This window comes from Megascapheus bottae, chromosome 8, assembly GCF_031878675.1.
Source record: "Megascapheus bottae isolate mThoBot1 chromosome 8, mThoBot2.hap1, whole genome shotgun sequence".
In the NCBI taxonomy this organism is placed as follows: Eukaryota; Metazoa; Chordata; class Mammalia; order Rodentia; family Geomyidae; genus Megascapheus; species Megascapheus bottae.
The window spans coordinates 7,438,095-7,444,094 of record NC_143516.1 but is presented as its reverse complement, the minus strand read 5'-3'; positions in this window follow the sequence as shown (position 1 = coordinate 7,444,094).

The following is a 6,000-nucleotide window of genomic DNA, read 5'->3' as shown; positions in this document are numbered from 1 at the left end:
AGGGAGAGAAAGCTTAGTAAATGAGTGGCCTTCTCCTGTTAGGAACAGGCGAGATTTTCCAGGAGTTCAAATGAGACCTTTCATGGTCTAAGATTCAAGCTATGGTGGCTGGTAGAGTCTAACTATTGAAGGGGAAAGAGAGAGGTTAGGTAAATCGAGGTCAGCTTTACCATGTCTTATAGTTTGGGACAGAACGCTTTTCAAGTGATCAATGTGTCTACATGAAGACCTGAGAAGAAATTGAATCAAATATTAAGACAACGAAAAGGACAGACATGAACTGAAGACAGAGATGCAAAGCCTGTTTACCAAGCTTTTGTCATCACCCATTTGACATCTGCAGCCCTCATGGAAGAGCCAGTGTTTTCAACAGGAGCAGCCTTTGAATCCCTGAAGAGTAACCTAGGCAACCGTTATCATCAGAGCCCTCCATGTCAGAGATGCTATCTTATAGCAGAACAAGCAGGAGACGGAGAATGCATGGCCCAGCTGCAACAACTCCAGAATTAGTGATCATTATGACAACCAAGAGCAAGTGAAACTGGAGGGTTTATGTAGGCTCACCTTGGTAACAACATCTTTGGCCTTGGTCTGGATTGTTTTCTCAGAACTGGGTTTTAAGAATTCTTTATGAAGTCTGCTTACAGGGTCATGATCAGATGTGTATTCTGTAAATATTTCCTGCCAGCCTGTGGCTTGTCTTTTCATACTCTTATGAAAGAGCCAGTGCCTTTTATTCTGATAAAATTCAGCGTATGTCAATATTTTAAAGAACCATGCTTTTTGTTAGATAGCTCAGGATTTTTTGACTAACTGAAGAACCTAAAGATATGTCTTCCCATTTCCTTCTAGAAGACGCATTGTTTCAGGTTTGACATTTAGTTCTATACTTTGAAAAGTCTCTATTGGTGTACCTTTAAGTTCACTAATGTTGGTTTCTTGTTATGTCAAACTATTATTATATAATATGGGAGTCATTGATAGTTTTAAAAATGAGAGTGCTGTGGTGTGGAGATGGTTTTAGTGAATTTCCCAAGGGTTTGTGTGTTAAAGTTAGATCCCTAAACTCAGAAAGAGGACTTTAAGAGGTGGGGCTTGGTGGAAGGCTTTTACTCAGCCCCTCCCCTAAATGCTCTCAGCCATCTCCTGACTGACAGTTCCCTCCTTCTGTTGTGGCACCCACCAGTCATTGGCAGAAGACAAGGCCAGTGCCACACTACTCAAACCTTCAGTCTCCAGGACTGAGAACAAAATGAATTGCATCTCTTTATAAAGCATCCTGCTTCTGGTGTTTCATTCCAGTTATTGAATAAATGCTAAAGCCTAAGAGATAAAAAAATTTGTTTTCCATTTGTTTGAGTTTAAGATGTTATCACAGGATATGAAGTATTGCAGAGTGACCCTATACAAGGAAGAAGTAATGTAAATTTCTACATTAAACCTTGTCCCACACCCCAAAATGGATCTATTTATGAAGAAATAAGAAGACAGATGGGGGAAAAGCCAAGTGGTGTATGTGGGGGGTGGTTTAAAGGGAAATGAAATCATAGTATGCGAGAATTTAGTTCAATTAGTCAGGGACTGCATGAGTTAGAAAGGATAAGAATAATAATCTTTAACAAGGAGGCAGAATAGAGCACCAACACATAGATTTGTAAATGAGAGACAGAAAAAAATAATAAGCAGGATTTCCTCTTTGTTGAAAAACTGTACCTGTGCTGGGTTTTATGGGGCAACTGAAAGCCCTCCCCCCACAATCTCTGACCCTTTGCTTTCTGTCTTTACTTCTTGAAGACCACTTCAGCTCTGTGGTGTTCAGGGGTACAGACGTGTCTTGAAGGTGTCAAGGTAAGGTCACCTTTAGGATATGAAACTCACATCAGAATGACATGTCTTAATTTATTGGTATAACTTTTCATGATAAGCCATCGGGTGCTAATATTATTGATTTGATAATTTTACATTTATTGATGCATTTTTATTTATTCATATAAAATTAATTATTTTCCATGGACAAAGAAATATTAGATATTTATTCTGTAGGAAAGAAGTCATTTGACAAACAAGGTTTCTGGTAAAGAAGATGAGAAAATGGGAGGAGACATTCTGGGAGATTATTCAACAAATATTATAGTTATATAGGCAAGAGTTGATCTGAAGGAAAACAGTTTGAAGAGATACATTAAGAACGAGTAAACGAACAAGTTATGCAATTATTCACTACAGGGAAAACAGGAAGTTGTACAAGAAAGGATAAAATGACAAAGTACAACTATAAAGTATTTACTTGCCCATACTAATTTAACAGCTCTGATACAACTAACCAAAAAATGTAATATAACTCAAGTGGAAGAACAAGTTAAGGAGAGAGGGCTTGTAGACAAGCTAACTCCACTACCATTAGGGAGCAGTGAGTTATACTGTCAAATTTAAAACTAACACTATATGTACAATATATGCAATAAATACAGAGGTAAATTCCTGAAGTTAACAAGAAGAACTTCACCTGGTGCCTGGGAGGAGGGGAATGAGTGTCCAATGGGGAAATTAAGCCAAGAGGCTGATTATAGAATAGGGAAACAAAAAATGGAAAGTTGTATATGTTTAAATTATGTACATATATTATTTCAATTGTTTACAAAATTTATATTTTTAGAACTTAGTCCATTTAACTGCTTTTTGTTTGTTTGTTTTTTCAACCTTGTATCAGTGAGTTTCAGAAACAGAGCCTTTGGCTAAAGAAAATCAGCAAGAACATAAGGCCTCTCAAAGAGAGTGCACTTAACCAGCTCTTCTGTGTCCAAGGGGAGATGATGAGCTCTTTTCCACATTTCCTCCCCCCCTCTCTCTCTCTTTCTCTCCCTCTCTCTGTTTCCCTCCCTCCCTCCCTCCCCCTCCCCCTCCCCCCTCTCTCTCTCTGTCCTAGGTCACTTCTCTTCCCATTTCCTCATCCTTCCCCGCCCTAGAAACGCCCCCTCTGAGGTTGGACACAGACTTTGCTTTCAAACAGGAAATTAGGATTTGGCCAGGATGGAGGTCCTAGACTATGCTCAAAGTGCTTCCCTGGGTCCTCCCGAAGCCAGCCTGGGGTGCTGGAGACCAGTCCTCTTAGGAGATGTGTGGCCCTGGCTGTAACTGGCACATGGCTGTGGTCTTCTCTGGCCATGCTGCTTGAGCAGGGGGTGGTGCTGGTAAAAACAGCCCAGCCCAGACAATGCAGCAGCTGCCTTGCCTGAGAATAGAACCCGTGTTTGATTTGAATTAGCCATTCGAAACAAGAGCAAAACAGCTCCAAACGCAGTACCATCTGTTTTTCTTTAAGGCTGGGTCATAAATAACAAGATGAAAATACCTCTCCTGCTCTGGATTTGTGACCTGAACTGCCTTCCAACTGACCATTCTGTCACTATCCCACATGGCATGGGTGGGCAGCTGCTGGCTGTGAGGTGGACAGACTCATGGTGGTTTGGGTTGGGGTTTTTTAGTGTTGTTTTTTTTTTCCGCATGAAAAGCTTCTTTAATGCATCTCTCAATTGTTAAACAAAGAAATCCAAAAATCACAAATGAAATATTCTCTCTCTACTTAAGGGGAATAAAACCCTCACATATCAAATAGCTAAACAGCCAAGAGGTCAAACAGCGCAAATCTGACTGACAATTCTCAGGGTGTCAGTAGGGTCTCCAGACCAGGACAAAGGAAAAAAAGTCAGAAAAGACAAAGAACTTATCTAGCATTTATTTCTTATGAGGCATAGACATGTTAATAACAGAAAAATTAGAGGGGGAGAGGGATAGGAAGAAGAAGCAAGGAGAGAGAAGGAGAAGAGCAAGGAGAAAAGAGAAAAGAACGACAGGGAGAAGAAGAGAGGCAGAGACAGACCCAGATGGAAGGAAAGGGAGAAAAGCAGAGAGAGACATAAACAGTGGAAGAGAGATAGATAAAGAGAGAAGAGTAAGAGGCAACAATAAAAGAGTAAGATGGATAGAGACAGATGGAGAGACAGGAAAAGAGGGGGAGAGAGAGAGATTGGGAGAAAAAATATTGGGACAGAGACAGAAGACAGAGACACACAGAGAAAGTCAGAGACAAAGACAGAGATATTCCACCAAATCCACTATCCTTCATTGTCACCAGACTGTCCTATGTCCTTTCTGATGTAGCACTTGTCAGTTGTTAAGGTTAATCCATCCCATTTTTTTGTTTCCTCCGATACCTTTTTGACTCCTAATCTATGCTGAAAAGATTTGTGTGTGTGTGTGTGTGTCTTTTCTTTCATAAGCCACAGAGGCAGCTGGGCCAGCTGTGTGCCAAGACCAGTCTGTGGGACACTTCAGGTGACCCACAGGCAGATGTGGGGTGAACCCTGCAGGGCTTGGTTTGGGGAAGAAGGCACACTCAGCAGCTGACATGTGCCTGGGCAAACCTGCTCTTCTGGGTGGGGCTCCCCAGAAAAGACAGGCCGCTGGGCAAGGCATGGGGGAGCTCGGCTGGGGCCCTGGGCCAGCGCCCGGGCACCTGGCACCGGCAGAGACCACATCACTATCCTGCAAGCCCACACAGACAAACAACATTGCGAAGAAATGAGACCCATGGTGGGACCGAAAGCCACTCCTATCCGCCGGCCTAGCTCATCCAGCGCTAGGAACATGGAAATATGACTGAACCCAAGCACAGTTACTGGGCTAATGAATAGGGGAGACAGGTCCTAAGTCAGAACAATTTGAATATAGTCTTCTCTTTTTGAAATGGAGGTTGGTGCAACCAAACTTCAGGGGACATTCAACCTGCTCAGAGTAGACCAGGAGACTGCTGAGAAACAGTGGCTCTGCTAGGTAAGAGGCTGGCTATGGAGTAGAAGATGGAGTGGGTGGTGACCAAGAGCCCAGCCTTCACCAGACTGGCTAGGTTGAAAGCGCTGCTCTTTACCTACAAACTATAACCTCTGTGTTGCCATACTTCCTTTACTCACCATTCTCTAGCAGTAAAACAAGGATAATAACACAACTCCACACCCCCAAGCCTGGTGTGGGTGGGTGGTAAGTGATGAAATTCTTGACCAGTACCTCCAGAGTTCATCTGGAGTGAAGCCAACATTCAACTGTTGTTGGGTATTTTTACTCTGTTCCTGGGCTAAGTGGAGCTCTTGGTTGATCCTTCCCATGAGTATTTTCTGTTTTTGTTTTTTAATTTAATTTTATTGTCAGGGTGATGTACAGAGGGTTTACCATTACATTCATAAGGTAATGAGTACTTTCCTTGTCGGACATCGTTACCCCTCCCTTATTTTTCTACCACTTTCCCTCCCCCCAACTTTCCTCCTCTCCAAGTTATAAAGTTCATTTCCAACATATTGCCTTGTGAGTATTGGTGTTGCATTGGTTTACCCTTTGTCCCTTTACAGAATAAGAAAAAATAAATTAGGGGTGGAAGCATGTCCTAGTCGTAGAGTGCTTGCCTGGCATGCACAAAGCCCTGGGTTTGATTCCTCAGTACCACATATACAGAACAAAGCCAGAAGTGGAGCTGTGGCTCAAGTGCTAGAGCTCTAGCCTTTGGGGGGGGGGACAAGGACAGTGCCCTAAGTTCAACCCCCTGGCCCAGCAAAAAGATAAAAGAAAAAAAGGAAAAAATTAAAAACGTAAATAATATCATATATTTCTGGTTAGGGTTTCAACATGCCAGACACAGACTCTTGTGTCGAAGGCTTAGTCCACGCTGGTGGTGCTATGTTGAGAGATGGTAGAATCTTCTAAGTGGGGTCTGGGTGGAAGACGCAGGCTGCAAGGGCATGCTTCCCAAGGTTTATACCTTATATTCCTCTTTTCTACCCTCTCTCTGCGTCCCTTTCCTTCTCCCCTGCCCCTGCTCCATCCTTCTCACTCTAGCTCTTGCTCCTTCCTATCTACCATGAGGTGAACAGCTTCCTCCCCACATGTTCCTGCTACCAAGACATCTGCCTCACCACAGTCCAAGAATCAACAGGGCCAAACAGCACAGGC